Source organism: Eschrichtius robustus, chromosome 3 (assembly GCF_028021215.1).
Source record: "Eschrichtius robustus isolate mEscRob2 chromosome 3, mEscRob2.pri, whole genome shotgun sequence".
Taxonomy (NCBI): domain Eukaryota; kingdom Metazoa; phylum Chordata; class Mammalia; order Artiodactyla; family Eschrichtiidae; genus Eschrichtius; species Eschrichtius robustus.
The window spans coordinates 80,379,418-80,401,023 of record NC_090826.1 but is presented as its reverse complement, the minus strand read 5'-3'; the positions used below and the strand labels follow the sequence as shown (position 1 = coordinate 80,401,023).

At 36.0% G+C, this 21,606-nt stretch overlaps 1 protein-coding gene across 11 annotated transcripts in view; it reads left to right on the top strand.

The window, feature by feature from the left end:
• Nucleotides 1-1,872: 1,872 nt before the first annotated feature.
• Nucleotides 1,873-21,606, top strand: part of ZNF644 (zinc finger protein 644) — a 127,765-nt gene continuing 108,031 nt past the window's right edge. For 2 of the 11 annotated variants that reach the window (XM_068540280.1, XM_068540269.1), the window contains exons 1-3: nt 1,873-1,956; nt 2,921-3,520; nt 7,410-7,553. The gene's annotated coding sequence lies outside the window, so the exon portion shown is untranslated. Of the gene's footprint in view, nt 1,957-1,991; nt 2,126-2,313; nt 2,427-2,920; nt 3,521-7,409; nt 7,554-21,606 lie in introns of those variants that run through there. The other 9 variants (XM_068540279.1, XM_068540271.1, XM_068540273.1 and 6 more) reach the window with 8 other exon arrangements.

The following is a 21,606-nucleotide window of genomic DNA, read 5'->3' as shown; positions in this document are numbered from 1 at the left end:
CTTTCCTTTTTGTTTTCAAAGATTCTTCCCCAGGTCAGAGCATTCTTTTATTACAGTGAGTAGATGTGCTTTGTGAATTTTCTCCAGAGGTCAAACTGTTTTCCAGATCTTGATTTTCATTCTCAACTGCATTTTCCTTTTAATGTCTTTAAATATTTTGGCTTTGAGCCATATAATGTCTTTAGATTTTTCTAGTTGCCTGCATTTTTTTTTTGCATTAACTTATTCAAGATTTCTGCCCTTTTCAAGGTTTCTCCCACTCATAGAAGGTTTTTTGACATCTATTTTGTTTATAAAGAATTTCATCAACCATTACTACTTTTACTATTACAATTATTACCATTACTTATACTACTATTTCTATAGTATTACAGTTTAGTTGCTTAATTCTTGTATAAACAAACAGTTTCATTAGTGAGACAAGTTCCTGATCATGGCTGAGTTCTATTTGCTGGTGGTGTGATCTGATGCACATCAGTCAGTCAGGGGTGTACATTCACAACAGAGTTTTTGTTTTTGTTGGTAACTGCTTTTGTAGTGATGTTATAAGAATTTACATAGTACATTATAATTTTATTTATTGTAAGTCCAATAGTAAACTGAGAATGTCCAATTTTAATGGATTCTACAGATGGAATAACCCAAAAGACAACTCCCCAAAATTGGCTGAAAATTTATATACATTTGATTGTTTACCCATTTGTGTAAATGAAGAAGAAAATTTTGTATTTTGAAAGAGTCCAAAGAGCTGTGTGACGTTGAGAAAATTACCTAACCTCTCTTTGCCTCATTAGGTTTTAGGTTTTAATGAAATTGAATGAGTTAGAACAATGCTTGGTAAATAGTAAGCACTCAAAAGTGTTAGCTATTATTATTAACTAATTCAGCAAGTATAAATACCCGTCGTTTGGAATCTATGTTTGCTGATAATGATGATGAAGTCACCATCCTATAGTAAAGGGAATGTTTCTCATTCTTGTCAAATACGTGCAATTACAGTGTATTCCTCTGAATGCCAATAACATCTTGAGGGTTTGGAAAAGCAGAGTTTTACGAAAGCTGCTAAACTAACAAATGAAAAATTTTTTTCTTTTTTAAATGAGAACCCAGAGATTCAGAACAGCCAAAGAACTTATTAAGGCAGGACTAGTAGATTCCTCAGGAAATTTTGATTCATGTCAAACATGTTAGCAACTTCTATGTTTGCTCAGTTCAAAAGCAACGAGAATAGCTCCTAATCAATGTTTCTCAAAGTGTGGTCTGTGAAACTCTGTCCTCAGACTCTGAGGTGGATACTTGTTTAAAAAGTTTTCTAGAACTCTCTCGGGACCTACTAATTCTCTGAAGGATAACCAGCATATAGGGTGCTTCTTATATAACTTTAATTCGGAGACCCACAACACATTCAGTAATGCAGGGAGAAAGTATGTTCACAGAATCAAATTGGATCAAACCCAGGGCCCCTTTTAGAGTAGGCTTTTCCGTTAACTGAGATGCTACACTTGATGCTCTGCTTGTCCATCAAGCATCTCCCAACAATTGGTCCCCTTAAGATCCAGAAACCTTCTTCTGCCATTACTCTACAGTTGTGACCGGCAATCTCGAGTCCTTTAGCTGTTTTCCTCAACAGTAGAAAGAAAAGGAACTGTGGCCCTCTCGTGATTGTGGAAATCAAATATGGGTCTGTTCCACCTTAAAGGGCCTAGGCTTGCCTAAGTGTTTGGGTCTTGCAGAGTTTGGGCACCACCATATTTGGAGCGTGCCTACTTTGGGGCGGGAACCTCCTTGAGAGTGATTAGGTCAGCGCTGGGGGAGGTGACCTTGTTGGGTTTCTGGCACCCGAGAACAGTGGTGCACTGTTTCTGCTGCACCCGTTGGTGTAATTGGCCCAGGCGCTCCACCAGCGCGAAGCCACCGGAGAGCTCCTCGCTGGCCGCCCCCGCGGCCCGCAGCTCGGTAAGAGGCGGGAAAGCAGCGCGCCTGCGCCGTGGGAACCGGGGCCGAAGGCGAAAAGCGGGGAGCGGAGGGGGGCCGTTGGAGCCGAGTAGCGTACAGAGCGGCGTGTGACGCGGGGACGCCGCGCGCTCCCAACGTCGCCCCGGTTTGACGCACACGGCACCAAACTGTGAGTTTCAGTGGTTATTTGGTCGGATTCGCCGGGACCCGTGTGGGTTTCGGGCCTCTGGGTTGTGGCGGCGGCGGGACTGAGGGTGGCGGAGGAACTTGGGGGACCCGGCCTTCGGCGCTCGGGCCCGGGGAGCTACGCCCTAGGCTGGGTCCCAACCATCCAAAAGGACGCATTTTGCCGCACAGGCTAAGATGGCGGCGGCGGCCGAGGAGGCGGAGTTGGTGCTACACAAGGAGCCCGGGATCCGGGTTCGGGGAGGCGGCGGCCGCGGCGGCCGCGGGGGGCGGCGGTGCCTGAGGTGAGCGGCGGCCGCCGCCGCGGGGCGGGACTCGGCGGAGGTGGGGAGTGGGGGGGGGACTTTTCCACGGCGGCGTCGGAGGATCCGGTAGCGGACACAAAGGGGCTGAGCTGGGCACTAGACTTGGGGGTTTTGTTTAGTCACATGAAGCTGAGCAGCCAGTAAGCAGTAGGGGGAAGGGGCCGAGATCAGGCGGCTTGGGGAGCCTTGCGGTCGCCATTGCAATGCACTGAGTAACGGGGCGGTCCGAGAGCAGTCACCAACCCCTCTCTTTGGGGCTGCTCTGCCTCGGCCAGAAGCGTAGGCTCTGGCGTTAACTGTACACACCCCTCCCCTAACGTGGGACCAGGACCGCAGAGCCCTCCCCTCCCCCTGTTTTGCAAGATCTTATGCCGATAGGTGCCTGGGAAGTAACAGCAAGAGGTAAATCGCTCAAAGTGTTTGGGTTGCCAGGGGCTTGGTGGGTGTCCAGCTAAAGCTTTTTGCTTCTCCAGGTCTGATTCCCTGGCCTTTGTGTCCCTGGGAGCTTAATCTCTGCCAGAGGAAAGCAGGTGTGCTCCACTCCTCCCGTGAACCTGAAGATGAGTTGTCCCAGACCCTTCTCAGTGATTGGAAACTTAGGTGGTGGAACTAACGGTTTCTTGTTACGAGACTTCCACAGACGACTCTCGTGTTGGGATCCATCCATGGTTTAGCAACATTAGTGGAAAACTTTTTTGAACTGTTTTAAGTAATATTGACATAAATTTAGTTGTTATAAAACTTTTATGTTTAGACTTCGTATTTTGTGTGGTCATTAAGAAGTACTCAACGAGGAAACACAATTGAGAGCCTGAATGATGGTTCTGTTTTGTATACAAGTTAATAACTTCAACAGAAATAACCAAAACACCATCATCTATTCTGGCCGGTCCTAACTAATGCCAGGCTTGTTGCATCTGGATGATAGATTAGATTTGCCTTAATAATATGTTGCCTCTCTGCAGTAGTTTAGTTACATAGTTTTGGTCCCACAAGAAAAAGAGCATTTCAAAAAATAGACAACTCAAATTGCTCAAAGAAAGGAAACCTGCTGTTTGCCTTCAGTCATATGTGTAAGTATCCAGGGAACTAGATGGCAGCAATATTACATCGATAGGTTTTTGTAAGAAAAAATTATAAAGAAGTTACAGTTTAGTTTAGACATTTTAATAGGTGAAACATGAAGGCTTGACTAGTATGAATGCAGTGATATGTATATTGCTGTTAAAATCATGGTGGTGTAAGTTTTAGAATTTCTAACAATTTAAACTTATACTGCACTTACATCTACATCATACTTGGTATATTTGTATCATTTGAAGTACAAAATTGGGAAACAACTAATGTTTTGGCCAGGTCACGTTAACAAATTAAATTACTTGATTGAAGGGATATTTAAGCACATTTATATAACTAGCTTTAGATCTCTGTTCACATCGAATTTGAACTTTTCAACATTACTTAAAACTTTGATTTTCCTTGTTTTTTTTTTTTTAACCCAGATTTATGTTTCCCCCCTTTTAGGTTTTCTCCTAATAGAGAACACTCTTGTATTAACAAATAGGAGATATATTAATATCAGCAAAATTATTATTGAATCATATAGTTTTAGTGTAGAAGGAATCTTAGAGAACAACTAGTATTACTCTCTCTTTTTCAGTATATTGAGGGCCAGAGATGATTAAGTTAATGGCATGATGGAAAATTGTCTCTCAACTTATACCCCATTAGTCTTTTCATTGGTCACATTGCTGGGATAAGGAGGTGACCATCTGCAACTAATAATGGTTATAAAACAAAACAAGGGAGTATGCTTGAGAGTACTTGTTATTCAGATACTATTATATTAATGAGAAATTCTGTGACAATAATTTAAAACTTTTATTTAACTTGATATGGTAACTTAGTTTTTAAAGTGACTTCCAAAGTGAAACAAAATCAGTTACAAAATACAGACATTTCAGATCATTTCAAAGCAATGTTGCTTTTGAATTCTGAGGTTTTCAAATCAATCGACCCAGAAATTTGAAAAACCAAAACAGGTAGCTTGATAAACTTCTAGGAAAGTTTGAAGTAATTGCCATTACTAGTAGTTATTAGATAAGAAATGAGATAGAGGCTTGAAACAGTGATGCTAGTGCATTTCATTTTGTAATAGTGTTTTAGTTGGAAAAATGGACATACCACTTTGCCTCCTGTTAAAAACAACTTGTTAAGACTAACTAGTACTGCTGCTGAGTAGTAAATCTGTAACATCTGTTAGGAAATTCAGTAAGTAGTAAAATCATTTATGATGGGATCCCACAGTTATCTTTAACTTCTTTAGATATCACGTTTAAAAAAAACAGGTAAATTGTCTTTAGGGTTTTAAAGTTTTTATGGGTCTTTTAAGATGCACTTAAATTATTGATTTTTCTAGGAAAGTTGATATATTTCTTAATTTTCAACACTATGTGAGTGGATTTAATTATACTTTGGTTTTGTGATAATTAGGATTACTCCCGGATTCTCTGTATCAATAATTATGAAGTGAATCTGTCACCTGCAGACCTTAAACTTTTTGCAGGTTTAATTTGTCATTCAAGTTATAAAAGAGGGAGAAGTTTGTTGTGGTTGAATTGAGACTGTATTGGGTAACAGGAGGAGAAAAGAAAGACTCCAGGACAGTTGCTTGAAGTGGTGGGGTTACCTGCAATTTAAAAAATTTAAAGAAATTGGTTGTTAGAAAAGATCAGGTTCATCTTTCTCTCACCCCAAATATATTACTAGTGTTTAGGGTTACTTATTTAGACTCTTCTCAGAATGCGATTCTAAAGGAAAGCAGGGGATCTTACTCTTGTGGGAATGCTTTTCTCATGACTGCTTTTTCAGACATATATTGAGGCAACTATAGCTTGCACCAAATGCAGAAATTGGAATGTTGAATTATCCAGCCCTAATTTTTAAAGAACGCTAGTTTTAGCAGTTCTTTTTTAATGTTTAAAAAATTTTTAAATTGATAGTCTGTAAAATAAAACATGAGAATAAAGGATGGATACTATAATATTTTGGATAGATATTCAAATAAGCTCTAATTTTTTTACATTTATTTGTTATTAATCCATCTGGTATAGAGAATGTCTGCTTTGTAGATGGAGAATCTGTAAATATTGAACAGAATTGTGTAGCACTGACTGAAGCAGTTCTAGAAGTGGTGTCTTTTAATTCAGTTTTATTAGGAGGGAATAGCTGCTTTTAATAGTGCAACCCATTTATGTCATTGAATTTTGAGAAAACTGAGAATAATCAAACTGATTCTAGCACTAGCTCACCCTGCTGGTTGGCTAAAGTATTTCTCTTCTTTCCCCTCTTAAAACAAAACCAAACAAAACAAAACACCAAACATAAAGATCACTTGAGACCTAGAAGGTAGAACACCAACTTCAATTCGTGGTCTTTCTTCAGATAGCTGGAGTCTCCATGAAAAAGGTGTATTCTCCTCTCAAGGGCCTCAGTTGCTGTACTGTTTAATTTTTTCTTAGATCTGCTGAAGCTGAACTGTGAAGTTACTATCCTCTCTGAATTTACTGGGAACTCTTATGTGATTAGGAGGAGTTAGTATGTTTTTGTTCCTTTAAATTCAAGATAAACGATCCTTTGACTGCTGAGAGATGTTAGCAGTCCTGTGAGATAAACTTTCCAGGAGGAGAAAAGTCGAGGATTTCAAGAGGAGGAAGAGGAGAAAAATGCTAGGGTAGCACCAACAGCAGTGCATACTTCTCTTGGCTGAGGGAAAGCGAGACTGTATTAAGATTAGCGTTTCTAAGAGATTTCCCTTGCACTCTCCCTCTACTAACGTTTGCCCTTCTCCTCTTCTCTCTGTAAGCTGTAGCCTTCCCATTTCATTTGGGATTCTTGGAACTGTGATTTTGTAGGTAACTTTGTGTAAAGTATGGATGAGTGATTTGTTCCTTGAAATATGATTCTATTAGTCTAAACTGTGATAGAAGTGAAGTTGGTTAGAGTGATAAACACAATGTTTTAGGTATTAAGCTTTTTCGTATGTATATCATTCATTGAAATTGAAAATACAGCTTTATTTATTTTGTTTAATTGAAATATAGTTGATGTACAATATTATTTTAGTTTCAGGTGTACAACTTAGTGATCAATATTTAAATACATATGGAATGATCACCAGGATAAGTCTAGTAACCATCAGACCCCATACAAAGTTATTATAATACTATTGACCATATTTCTTATGCTGTATATTATATTACCTCCCCATGACTTACTTATTTTAAAATTGGAAGTCTGTACCTCTTAATTCCCTTCACCTATTTTGCCCGTGCCCCTCCCCATTCTGGCAACCACCCCGTTTGTTCTCTGTATCTATGGGAAAATACAGCTTTTAAAAGACTTTGTACAAAGTCAGGAAACTAAATATGTTGTGAGTCAAAAGTATAATTTCAAATTAAAAAGCACCTAATAAAGTGTTGGGATTAAAGTACAGTTTACAAACCATATTTACCTGTGTTATATCAGTTATTTATCTAATATTTATGAAAGATGAACATTTTTATCCTTTCTTCCAGAGTATTTATCCTTTTACTTGAAAGTATAATATCTTTTCATCAGTTTCTTGAGGAAGATGTCAGACATAACTGGTATTTTCAAAACACCAATTACTGGGGGAGGGATGGTTCCTAATTATTGTTGAATAGTTTGTGCAGGATGGGAGGATAAGGTTTAAAAAGTGTAAGCCTTGAAGTAAAACTGGTGGGGTTAAGATCTAGCTGTGTGAGCACTAGGCAAGTAGATTTAGCAATAAGAAATCTTCACAGAGGTGTAGGTTTATATTACATAGTTCATGTAGTAAAGTCCTTAGCTTTCTGATATGTAATGAATGCTGAGTAAATGTTAGCTGTTAGAATAATAGTTATTATTATTATCATCATTGTTTAATTGTGTTTCCTACAGTAACGTGAAATTTTCACCTGTGAGTGATCTGAAGTTGTATACTTTTTCCAACATTCCATTTTGAGGCCCATATCTACAAAGGAAGTAAGAGACAGTCATCAAAGTGTGGCATCTCCAGTACTAGCAGCTAAAGCTATAACCAGGGTCAGTATTTCAGGAACACATTCTCTTTTATGGCTGTCAGCTAATGATGATGATGATAATAATGCATTTGGGAGTGAGTGCATTTGAGTGAAGGGCTTTCCCAACCAGTGGGTTGGTTTGCTTTGTTACAACATCCTCAATTTCTTCACTCCCCTTTAAATTTTTGACCATGAGGATGGTGGTGACCATTAGTAGAGAGAAGAAGGTGAGTGGCTATGTGTATTTGTATATAAAGTACACAGAAACCCCAGATGAGAGTGAGGAGTGGCTTCAGCAAAAGCTAGATTGAGGAGAAGAATGTTACCTTTTCATTGCTTAGTCTGAGTCAGGGGAATTTCCTCAAACAGCATTTCCTTTTGCTGTTTTCCTCTCTACACTTCTCTTTGTTTTGTATATATCTGTGCTGGTATAGTCTTAAACTTATTTCCCACTTTAAGTTTTTCTTGTACCACCTACCTTCCCCACCACAAACACAAATTTTAAACTTTAAAAGAAACTGTAAAAGGCAGTTAGTAAAAGTACTTTTAAGTTCACATGAGGAGGGGGTGTGAGTATGAAATATTAGAAGTTTAATATTTGTTGAAAAAATATTTTCAATGGTTTGGAAAAGGAAGTGGGGTGAAGTCACCGATTATCTTGTCACCATTATATAATCATTAGTATTAAAGGAAAGGGAGATGAGGCTGACATTAATTAAGCATCTACTATGTATTCCTTATAATTATGCTGTGATATGTATATATTCCCGTTTCATATGCAGGAAAACAAACTCAGACTTGGGTCACGTAGATAGTAAATAGTAGAGCAGCCAAGTTTCACCCTAGGCATATCTTGATTCTACAGATGAGACCTTTTCTATTCTGCCTTCCTAGCCTTTCTTTCTGTATATCTATGTTTTTACCTTATACAGTTGTAAGTTTTGTCTCCTCCTTATGAAACGTAACATTATAGAAGCGTTTTTCTGCATACCCTTATTTCAAGTGGTGTCTTATTGCCCACATTGTTTATTCATACCACCATATAAAGGTTCTTTGTCTTGGCTGCTGGACATTGATACAGTGGTATTGGTCAAAATAGAAGCTGCTTATTTCTTTACTCAGTGACTAAGATGAAAAATAATTAATTAGAAAAAATACTCTAATATTTTAGAGTATTAAAATACTCATATTTTAATAATAAAAGTATTAATTAGAACTAACACTCTGGGATTAGAAATTCTACGAGTTTAATACTACTATCTATCCTTTCTGGTTAGACATTTAACTCAAAATGGATATATGTAAAATGTAGGTGACATTTTCAGTTTATAGCCATATGAAAACAGAACTTTTAAAATATTTTTACGCTTTGAAATGTCTTAAGCTTCCTTGTTAAAAATCTTTAAAGTTGATATTAAAATTAAATAGGTACTTAAATCAACTGTTTAGTTATTATTAATAATTCTTAATGTAATAATCTTTAATATATAAAAAGAGAAAAGCTTAATATTGAATTTCTTACACTGGTATTGGGTGGAGGCCATATATTAAAACATAATTTGTGGGACATTTATAAATCGATTGTATAGGTCAGCACTGCCGAGTAGAAATATGTTGAGCCACAATGTGATTTAAATATTTTCATAGCCACATTAAGAAATAAAAAGAAATAAGTAAAATTAATATTAAATTCATTTTATTTAACCTGGTATATCCAAAATATTATCATTTCAACATGTACACATTGAGATACTTGCCATTCTTTTTTTTCACACCAAGTCTTCAAAATCCAGTGTGTGTTACATACTTAAAGCATATCTCAATTCAGACTAGCCAGACTTCAAGTGCTCATTAATCACGGATTGGACAGTGCAGATATAGACAGTAAGTTCTATACAAGTATGGAGAAAGGATAAAGTAGAAATTGAACTGAGTCTTAAAGGATAGTTGAGAAAAGACTATGCTGGGGAAGAACATTCCCATAAAGAAGTGATGGGAATTAAAATAGGAGACACTATTAGAAACCAGATAATAGAGTGGCTTGAATCCAGCTTAGGGAATTTGGTTTCTACGTGTGTGTGTGTGTGTGTGTGTGTGTGTGTGTGTGTGTGTGTTGGATGGATGCTGGAGGGTGCCTAATCCATGTCTTGCACATGAGCACTTGATGAATGTTGAATTAACATTTAAGTGAATTAATACGAGGCAGAATAAGAAAAATGCTGGCAGAATACTAACACAGCCTTGTGGGTCTTATAAGGGGAAAGAGTTGCGTTTAGGGAATATTGGTGTCCTGTGACTAGAAATATGATGGAGAATGATGAAAAAGGATGAGAATTGAGAAGAGCTTTTTAGATTTTACCATTATTGGTGACTTGTTTTTAAATGTTTTATTTATATATAATTTACATATATTGAAGTGCACAACGTTTATGAGTACAACTCAGTGAAATGCCACAAATATATATACCCAGGTAACTTCAACCCAGATCAAGATACATAACATTTTCTTCACTGAAAAAGGTGCCTTGTGCCCCTTCTTATTAATTCTTTCTCAAAGAAGTAAGCATATTCTGATCTCCATCATCTTAAATAGGTTTGGCTTATTTTTGAACTTGCTTATGGCATATTTGCCCTTTCCAAGGGTAGTGAGAGATGACGCCTGAATCTGTCTCTTTCTTTTCTATCATTGGCATTGTTGGATGAATTTGGAGGTAAATCAGATGATAGGTAGTTGGTACTGTGGCCCTGCTGTTTTTTTCCAGTGTGATATATACCAACATCAGAGAGATATTTCTTAGTTTTCATTAATAGTAACTTTTTAGAGGTTAGTTTTAATGACCAGAAAATTTGTTTAGAGTGCAGGGGTTTGAATTGCTTCCGTAGATAACATAGTTGTCTGGCTTGCTTTCATTACAGTATTCTCTAGGCATATAGCCAAGAAGTAGGTAGAAGAGATCTTGGATTGCCTCCTTATATAGCTGCTTTTTGGAACCTCTTTATTAGTAGCTTCTAGGCATTATGTAAGTTAGCTTTCAGGCATTTCAGATTACTTAATAAGGTATTTGAGTATTTCTGATTGTGATTGTAGGGGGAGGAATAAATTGGTGCACTTTTGTTTACAGGTAAATATCCACTCTCAACCAGAAAGATTTTGCCATTTACGTGTAAAGAATGAGAATGCTACCTTAAGGACAGTTGCACAAAAGTTTGAATGGTTAAAATCCATGAAGGACACTTTGTAAATGGATCTGCAATGGAATTATTGATCATGATTTTTTTCCTGTAGTGCTTGAGTCATTTTTTTTCCAAATGGGATTAATGGTTACAGCATTGTTTTTCATAAATATTGAGCACTGGAAGCCTTATTGTAGTGTAACAATCTTTCTCTTTTGGGAGAAAGATTTTTTTCTGAAATATGTATCACTTATAATAAAGTTGTTAAAAGTACATAACAATGAAAATATGTATCATCACATTCTAGTTGCCAAGTTTTGAGGAATATGTTTTGTAAATTGTGCAGAAGTGGACATGAAAATACTTTCTAATTAATGTTTGAATTGTGAATGTTTTTGAGCTTATGAATGAAAGTATTTATATGAAGTTTTGTTTTTTGGAATCTGTACCAAGTTTGCTTAATATACTCTTGCTCCAAGAATTTTAATTGTTGTCTTGAAGAAATAAAACCTCATCTGTGAACTTTTATTATGTAGGTTTTGTATTTGTGAAGTATAGAAGGCCAAAGTAAAATTGATTAGACATTGAAAAAGTTTGTATATTATCTATAAAATATTAAGACTTTATATAATAGCTTTTTTGGGCTAGAGCTAGAACATTACAGACAAAACAATTAGCATGTTATTATAGCTTTAAGACCTGACTTCTGTGTGTAGAAAAAAAATATTTAAGGGTATGTTCTATGTTTTTGTGTTGTTTTGAAAAAATGAATGTTATATTTGAATTTGGTTTTGGGAGATTTAATTTTTTGGATTCAGAAAAACCTTGTTTCCGTGGTTGTATTTCTCCCAACCTTCACTTGTTTTAACTGGGTTAATTATTATACACACCAGGGTAAGACTGCAGATACATAGAGCAAATGATGTGGTTCCTGCTCCAAAGAGGTCATTATCTAAGATACAACTTAAAGAGTGCTTCATAATGAGATATTTGAATTACTGGACTGACACAAAATCATATGAACAGTATACAGTAAGACTGGAAAAGATTCTTGGGAAAAATACTTTTTAATCTAGATTTTGAAGAAGTGTTAAGTAAAGATTGGTGGAGAGGGTAGGGAGTATCAGCTAGGGGGAGGGTATGTTAAAAAGCACAGAGATGGATCTTGTGGAATGCAAGCATTTTCCTTGTTTGAAGTAGCATCTATTTTAAATGAATGTAATGAAAAATAAAGCTTATAAGGTTGTGACCTGAGCTGGAGGAATCTAAAAAAGTTTGGATTAGAAATAAGGAATTCTGCTAAAGGCCATTGAACAGAAATACATGAAGGAAAATGAGAAAGATCAGCAGCCAGATATAACATGGTTAGAGAAGCGATTGAAGTCAGTAAGGTCAGTTAGAGGTTATCATCTTGGTGAATGGCGGGGAGGGTATATTAGGAATAAGAACGGGTAGTTTTAAAATAAAACAGGCGAAAAATGTGGCTCCTAAGTTTGTAGTGCAAAGTTAAAATAAGAATAGAACCATTTTATTATCTTCTGGTATTGAAAATAAACTTACTTGGAGACACAGTTTGCAAGTAAGTTATTAATACCGATTGAGGTATTATTGTACATTTGCCTTATCCTATAAAAAAATACTTACAAGCTTTTTAAAAAACCTTTGATTTGAAAACTAAGTAAAACCTAAGAAAGTTATGCTATAGTGGTATTTTCTGAATTCCTGGTACTTTCAACTAAAAAACTATTTGAGATGAATAGTAAGAAGAGCTTGTAATTGTATTGCTGTGTTTGGAGTTATAATAGTACATTTAAGCCATGGTTTAAGAGACATTCTAATTGGTATGGGAGTTGGTATGAAAACAGAAGATAACAAAAATTAATACCTGGACTACCAGTGTTTAAATTTTAAAAAAATAGATATTGTTTTAAAAATTGGGGACAGTTGAGAGCACACTGCTTTTATGAGGGAGATCCCTAAAATGTAGTTCCCTCTGGGATATTTAAGATGTAATATGTTTGTCTTTACTGGAGTTTTTAAGAGTTCTTAAATTGAACGTATACTATTGTCTTACAATGAATACCATTATTCTTAAAATGGAATTAAAAAATATGAAAAAATTATAAAAGTAATATAATTTAAAAAGTATTTTTCTGCCTTTTTAGAGTTAGTAAATAGAACAGAGTTTAGGAGTTAATAGAGCCTTGGAGTTTTAAGATAGTGTGTTAGTCTTACAACAAGTTTATATTTTAACCACTCTCACAGTTAGTATAGACTTAACTTTGGTTAGTAAAGAAGTTAGTGTGGTTTCTGGCACCATGGTAAAATAGGGAGGTACATTTGACTCCATCCAAGTTACCTGTGGAGGCAAATCAGCTAAAGCAAAAGAGAATAGGTTGTACCCTACTATCGGTGGGAAAAAGAGATTTCATCCACATCTCTGAAATTTGGGGTTTCTATGTGGATAGAGTGGGTGAGAATAGATGACAGCAGAACAATCTACTGTTCCTTGATTATTGGATGAACTGGTGGTTTGGGAGTAGGAAGCTTGCCTGAAAGCCCTGCCCTAACCTCTTTCTTAAATAGTTCCCTATTTATACTTTTTTGTGGCTGCAAACTTACTGGAAATAGACCTATCCTCACCTGTGTTCGCTGCCATGGGTCTCTGCACACTGAAAAGCCATGAAAAATCACTACATAAATAAGGAGAGGCAGCAGTTTAAACGGGTTGAAAACTAGGAAACCAAATTGACTATTCCATGTATATTGATCCAACTGAAACAGCTCATACAGTAAAGGAGGAGATAGAGGAGGAGCTCATACAGTAAAGGAGGAGATAGAGCCGTCAGCGGCTGTGGTGGAAACAAAAGTCTTACGCAGTGAAACTGAATGTCTTAATGGTGGCATTGCCATTAACAGTGATACAAATGGCTTCCTAAGTAGGTGTCCTTTGGTGTGATGTTGCTCGCCTAATCATATCCTGGTTTATCTCGTTTTCCAAGCCTTATTCACCAACTTTCCTGTCAAATTTGATTACCCAGTACCCTTCTAACAGCTTTTTCTTAAATTAATTGGAATTGATTTCTTTCCCACTCTCCTCCCCTTTACAAATTGAATTAAAAATTCTTGATATGTGGTTTTATAAGAGTTTTATCTAAGTAAAAATAACAAATGTTTGAAATAAAGGAATGGCAAAAATGATACTAAAACTTGCAAGTTTCATTCATATCAAGCAAAGGCTAAAACTTTTCTAGGCCAAAACCTTTGAATGAGAAAAAGGAATTTTTTAATTAATAAAAAATTAGGACCACTAAGCAATATTAAGCTTGAGCTTTTGTGTGATGAACTCAGAGCACTGAAACATATGAAGTAGAGTTTCTTTAGAGAAATTGGTAACATCAGTCTTTTCAGGAGACTTTAACTCTCAGACTTTAATAGATCAAGTAAACAAAAATTAAGGCTATAAAGATTTGAATAACAATATGCTTTATTTAATAGGTGTATGCCAAACTTTGTTCCCAATAAAGAAATACACATTTTTTTCCAATTTATGTGAACTAAAAAAATTTTTTTAAATGTCTTGGGCTTGAGAATTTGAAATTTTAATAAGAGGAATTATATATATCAGTATTTTTTGACTACAGTATAGAAGAACTAGATGTTAAAGCCGAAATGATTGTAACTACTTGGACGATTAAAACTCTGTATCCTACTGGAACTTGAGCCTAAATTTCATACTATTTAAAAAGGAACAACAGTGAAGACATGACACATCAAAACTGATGAGATGAATGTCTTTTTAAACATGGTGAATTAAATAACCATTTACTTTGTTTGATATCAAACCCTTACTAGAATTATAGTAATTTTTTTTTTAATCGTAGGCTGTCAAGGACAAAGAAAACTGGAAATTTGATCACAGAAGTAAAACTTTGGAAGCTGGAAAGCAACTACTCCGTAGCTCTAAGAAAACTCAACTTTCTACTTTCAGTGGGGAAGGCCTAGAATGGTCTAAAATTATGCTGTTGAACCCTGGGTTACTTAAGGAATTTAGTGGCTGCAGGTACCTTGAAAGAATTGTTTAAGAGTTAATAACAAGTTAACAACACTCATGGTGCCAAGAAACTTTATCCAAGTTTCTTCTCTGATATTCAAAGGGAAAATCTCTGTTCTTGAACAGTAGGCAAGCTCAGGTTAAGGGTGTCTGTCATACTCAAAAACAGAGAATTGAGTAGAAATTTACATGTTGAACTGGGAATCATCCAGATTCTCTTTTCTCCTCCTAGTTCTGGGAATACTAGGTATCAGGCTTCTACCCCCAGATGTGAGATTGGAAGATTCATCTTGCTGTAGCAAACTGATTGTCAGGAAAAAAGACCAACAGATAATAATAGATAAGGATCCACTAGGGAAATCATCAGGCCGATCATCTCACACTGACACCTACCCATTAACACAGAACTTCAAGGCAACTTTTTAAAAAAAGATTCTTTTCCATTATAGTTTATCACAAGATACTGGATATAGTTCCCCATGCTACACAGTAGGACGCTGTTGTTTATCCATTCCGTACACAGCAGCCTGCCTCTGCCAATCCCAAACTCCCAGGCTATCCCTCCCCTGCCCCCAGCCGCAACCCATAAGTTTGTTTTCTGTGTTTATGGGACTGTTTCTATTTTGTAAATAAGTTCATTTGTGTCATATTTTAGATTCCCCATGTAAGTGATGTCATATGGTATTTGTTCTTCTCTGACTTACTTCACTTAGTATGATAATCTCTAGGTTCATCAACTAGACAACTTTTAGGTGCTTCATTTTAAAATATGAGATTAAGGATCATTAAAAATTTTAGGATAACCACAATAAGAAAGAGAAAAAGGAAATAGAAACTTTCTATTAAGTTTTAAAACTTTCTATTTAAGTTTTAAAAGAAAACTTTAAAAAGTTACTGATATCTTTGCAAGTAAGGGGATAATTGTTATCTTTGAAATAAGAAAGGATGCTATAAAAAAGCAGTCCTCAGAAAAAAAAGACGAGCTCTTTCTTAGACATTTAGAATATGGAATACTTAATAGAAGAGTTAGAAATTTAGGATGTTAAATTTCTAGTTGAAGGTTAGAAGATAAAATTGAGAATATCTTCCACAAAGTAAGACAAAAGAGATATAAAGTAGGAGAAGATAGAGGATCACTCTTGGCAAGTTCAACATGTGAAAAATCGGAATTACAGAATGGGAGGAAATGGATGGAGGCAATTATTTTAAAATAATTGAACAAAAATCTTGAGATTCCACATGAAAAGGACTCATAGCATGCACAGCATGGTGACTGGAAAAAAAAAAAAAGAACCATATAAAAGTACATCATGATGGAATTTCAGACACCAGATATAAAGGGAAGATCCTAAAAGCTTTTGGTTATGGAGCATATAAAAGAGATTAGGAATCAGTAACATTGGATTATTATTAATATTATTAATATTAATAATAGTAATATTATTTCAATCAATAATGAAATAATGCCTCAGAATCCTGAAGGAAAGTTATTTCCAAACTACTAATTCTGTACCTTCCCAAGCTGTCAAATGTGGGAGTAGGCTAAAAATACGAGACATGAGGTTGTTAGAATATTCACTTCAAATGTACTGTATCTCAGGAAGTTACTAGAGTACGTGGGCTCTATCAGAATGATTGGGTAAATCAAAAAAAGGAGAGATCCAGGAAACAGGATTTAGTACAGGAGAAAATGATGATTGTGCAGGGAGATGCAAGGAATGTGGCTGTGCAGCAGGTCTGAAGAGTAATCAGTTCCTGAGGAGGACAAAGGGATCTAGATGGTATGTCTTCTGAAAATATACACACAAGGTATAGAAAGGATTTTTGTGACGTTATTCATAAGGGATATTTATCTGTAGTTTTATTTTCGTGTGTTTGAGAAGGATTGGTGTCAATTCTTTAAAGGTTTGGTTTAAAGGTAGATTTCACCAGAGAGGCCATCTGGTCCTGGCTTTCCTTGTGGGGAGTTTTTTCATTACTTACTCAATCTCTTGTTATCGATCTATTCAAGATTTCCTGTGTCTTCTTGAATCAGTTCTGGTAGTTTGGTTTTTTTCCTAGGAATTTGTCCATTTCTTCTAGGTTACTTAATTCGTTGCCATTCAATTGTACGCTTCCCTTATAATTTTTTATTTCCTATTATAAAGCCAGTATTAAAACCTTTTTCATTCATGATTGTAATACACCTTGAGATATTTTAGGTTTGGTTCCAGACCACCACAATAAAGTGAGTCACATGAACTTTTTGGTTTCCCAGTGCATATAAAAGTTATGTTTACACTATTCTGAAGTCCATTAAGTGTGCAACAGCATTATGTCTTAAAAAGTGTCCATACTTTAGTTAAAAAAACTCCATTATTAAAAAATGCTGACCATCATCTGAGCCTTCATCAAGTTGTAATCTTTTTGCTGGTGGAGGGTCTTGCCTCAGTGTTGACGACTGCTGACTGATCAGGGTGGTGGATGCTGAAGGTTGGGGTGACTGTGACAACTCTTAAAACAAGACAACGATGAAGCTTGCCACATCGATTTACTCTCGCTCTCACTTGAACACTTAGAGGCCATTGTAGGGTTATTAATTGACCTAATTTCAATATTGTTGTGTCTTAGGGAATAGAGAGACCTGAGAAGAGGGAGAGAGGTGGGAGAACAATCAGTCCGTGGAGCTGTCAGAACACACAGTATTTATTAAGTTCACCATCTTATGTGAGCGTGGTTTGTGGTGCCCCCAAACAGTTACAATAGTAACATCAAAGATGACTGATCACTGATCACCATGACAAATGTAATAATGATGAAAAAGTTTGAAATGTTGTAAGAATTACCAAAATGTGACACACAGACACAAAGTGAGTAAATGCTATTAAAAAAATGGTGCTGATAGACTTGCTTGATGCGGGTCACTACAAACCTTCAGTTTGTTAAAAAACCACAGTAACTGCGAAGCTTAATAAAACAAGATATGCTTGTAATTTGTCTTTTTTTTGGTCAGTACCTAGCTGAAGGTTTGTCAATTTTGTTGATGTTTTCAAAGAACCAATTTTTGGTTTCATTGATTTTTCTTTATTTTTTAAAAAATTTGTTTCATTTCTGCTGTAGTCTTTATTATTTCCTTCCTTCTGTCTGCTTTGGGTTTAATTTGCTCTTTTTCTGCTTCCTTAGGATGGATGGTTAGGTTATTGATTTGATATCTCTTTTAAAGTAGGCATATATAGCTATAAATTTCCCTTTAAACACTGCTTCCACTTCATCCCACCAGCTTTAGTGTGTTGTGTTTTTGTTTTCATCTCAACATATTTTATAACTTCTCATGTGATTTCTTCTTTGATCTAATGAATATTTAGGAGTTTGTTGCTTAATTTCCACATATTTGTTACTTTTCCAAATTTTTTCTGTTATTAATGTCGAGTTTCATTCCATTATGGTTGGAGAACATACTTCGTATGATTTGATTTCTTTTAAATATGTTGAGACTTGTTTTATGGCTTAACGTATGGTCTATATTGGAGAATGTTCCATGTGCACTTGAGAAGAAAGTGTGTTCTGCTCTCCTTGAGTATTCTGTAGCTATCTGTTAGGTCTAGTTAGTTTATAGTGTTCAAGTCTTTTATTTTCTTGTTGGTGTTCTGTCTGGTTCTGTCCGTTATTGAAAGTGAGGCATATAAGTCTCCAACTATTTTTGTTTTTGTCTGTTGTCTGTTTCTCCTTTCAATTCTGTAAGTTTCTGCTTCATATATTTTGAGGTGTTGTTGTTAGGGATATATATGTTTATAGTTCATCCATAAGTTTTAATGAATTGACCCTTTTATTATAAAATGTCCTTCTTTGTTTCTAGTGATGATTTTTTTTCTTAATATCTTATATCTGATAAGAATATAACCACTCTAGCTGTCTTTTGGTTATTGTTTGCATTGTACATCTTTTTCTATCCTTTCACTTTAAATTTACTTGAATCTAAAGTGTCTTTGAATCTGAAGTATGTCTCTTGAAAGCAGCATATAGTTGGATTGTGTTCTTTTACCCATTCTGCCACATCTCTGCTTTTTGACTGGAATGCCCAATTAATTTGCATTTAATGTAATTACTGATAAGGTAGATTTTATGTCTTCCCTTTTGCTATTTTTTTTCCTATATGTCTTAAGATTTTTTTCTGTTGTTGTTCCTTTATTCCTCTATTATTGTCTTCCTTTGTGCTATTATTGTCATGCAAATTGTCTTTCTATGTCTTTTAAATCCAATAGGAGAAAAAAAGAGTCACAAATTTTTAAATTACAGTGTCTTTTATGTTTACTTATCAGGTTACCTTTACATGCCCTTTAATTCTTCAGGCATACTCAAGTTACTGGCTACTGTCCTTTGATTTCAGCCTGAAGGACATCCTTTAATGTTTCTTGTACAGCAGGTCTGCTAGCAGCCAGTTCTCTCATTTTTTGTTTATCTGTTGAATGTCTTAATTTCTCTTTCATTTTGGGAAAGTAGTTACAGAATTATTGGTTGACAGTCTTATTTTTTCAGTACTTTGAATATGTCTTCCCATTGTCTACTGGCTTTCATGGTCTCTGACACGAAATTAGCTGTTAATTTAATTGAGGATTTCTATATGACAAGTTGCTTATCTCTTGGCTTCTTTCAGGATTCTCTCCTTGTTTTTTGAGAGATTGATTATGAAGTATCTAGGTGTGAATCTCTTTGAGTTTGTCCTACTTGTGATTCCTTGAGCTTTTGGGGTGTTTAGATTAATGTTTTTCATTAAATATGGAGTAATTTCAACCATTATTTATTCAGATATTACTTCTTCCCCTCTTTCTCCTCTCTTCTGGGACTCCCATTCTGTATTGGTGTTCTTAATGATGTCCTTCAGGAATATTAGACACACTGTTCTGTTTTTTTCCTTTTCTTCTCCTCAGAGTGGGTAATCTCAATTGGTATATCTTCAGATTCACTGATTCTTTCTTCTGTCTGCTCACATCTGCTACTAAAACCTTGTAGTGAATTTTTCATTTTCATTCTTGTACTTTTCAGCTTCAGAATTTCGATTTTGTCCTTCTTCATGATTTCTATCTTTTTTTTTTTTTTACCAATTTCAAGAACTATACACATTTTATTTTCTACAGACCTGAATTTGACTTTTTAAAGTTAAATTTACACACATTTACATGCACAAACTCTATGTATATTTTTAACAAATGTATATACATTTATATCCTACATCCCTATAAAGATGCAGAATTTTTCTATCACCTCAAAAATCTTCTTATGTTGATATTTTCTGCTTGTGAGACATCCATACTTTCCTTTAGTTCTTTTGACATGGATTTCCTTTAGGTCTTAGAACATATTAAAGCTGATTTATAACTTTGTTCACTAAGTCCAATGTCTGAGTTTCTTCAGAGACAGTTTCTTTTGACTGCCTTTTTTTTTTTAATGTGTATGAGCCATACTTTTTTTATTGTCTTGTCATTTTTTTTGTTGAAAACTGCATTTTAAATAATGTGGCAGCTCTGATGATTAGATATTCTACCCTCCCCAGCATTTGTTGTTGTTACTGTTTATTGTTGTTAGTTTAGTGATTTTTCAGAACTAATTCTGTAAAATGTGTATTCTTTGCTATGTGTGGCCACTGAAGTCTCTCTACTCAGTTAGCTTAGTGGTCAGCCAATAATTGGACAGTGATTTCCTTAAATGCCTGAGACCAGTAAGTCTCCCAGTATTTGTTGAGAGGCTCTGTGTGTGTGCGTGTGTGTGTGTTGGGGCACACCTTCAGCACTCAGCCAGGAAATTTGTAACTTTGCCTTACCCTTCGTTTCCTGTTTGTGCAGAGCTTCCAGGTTAGCCAGAGGTGAGCACTTAGGGCCTTCTCAGGCCTTTCCCGAGCATGTGTACAACCTAGAGCATGTGTGCACCTCTGGGCACACATTTGACCATCTAGATTCTCAGGAATATATTGGAGCTTTTCTAAGCCCCAATTTTTCTTTTTAAGCTTTTTGGTTAGTCTATTGTTGGTCTTATCTGTTATCCACTGCTTCAGTCAGCTGTAACATTATACAATTTTTTCCAGTCGTTTTTGACAAATGCCCTTGGGGAAAGGCTTTTTTTGCACTGAGTGCCCTCTTAGGTCAAATTTAAGATAGCTTTGGGAGTGGTGTCTTCCAGGAAACCACCAGACATGTCAAATAATGACAGTCCTCTGAGAATGCAGTAGTGAAGGAGCTCTCACCCTCTTCTGCCCCCCTCAGGTAACTGCCAGGCTGCTGGTTTTCACCAGGCCTGTGGACTGTTGGCTTTCAAGTCTACTGTGGCGCTAGGGTGGGAGGATGGGAATATGGCAAAATAAATGCCACAAAGTTTGCTGGTCTCATCAAGATTCAGCCATCTTTCTTGGATAAACTCTCCCCAGATTGCTGCAAATCTTTGGTTAATTTCTAGAGTTTGGAAAACGTTGACTCTGTTTTTGTCAGTGTTCTTGTTGGTTTTATGGAGATGATTTTTGAATCTCCGTATTTTGGTATTTTTGCTGGTGTCTTACCATTGAGTTTTCAAAATTCTTTTATATATATATTTTTATTTTAACACACTAGTCATTTTTAAAAAATATTTATTTTATTTTTGGCTGCGTCAGGTCTTAGTTGCAGTACGTGGGATCCTCTGCTGCAGCATGCGGGCTGCTTGTTGCAGTGCTTGGGCTTCTCTCTAGTTGTGTCACACAGGCTCAGTAGTTGTGGCACGCAGCCTCTCTAGTTGTGGCCCGCATGCTCAGTAGTTGCGACGCGCGGGCTTAGTTGCCCTGCGGCATGTGGGATCTTAGTTCCCCAACCAGGGGTCAAACCCATGTCCCCATCATTGGAAG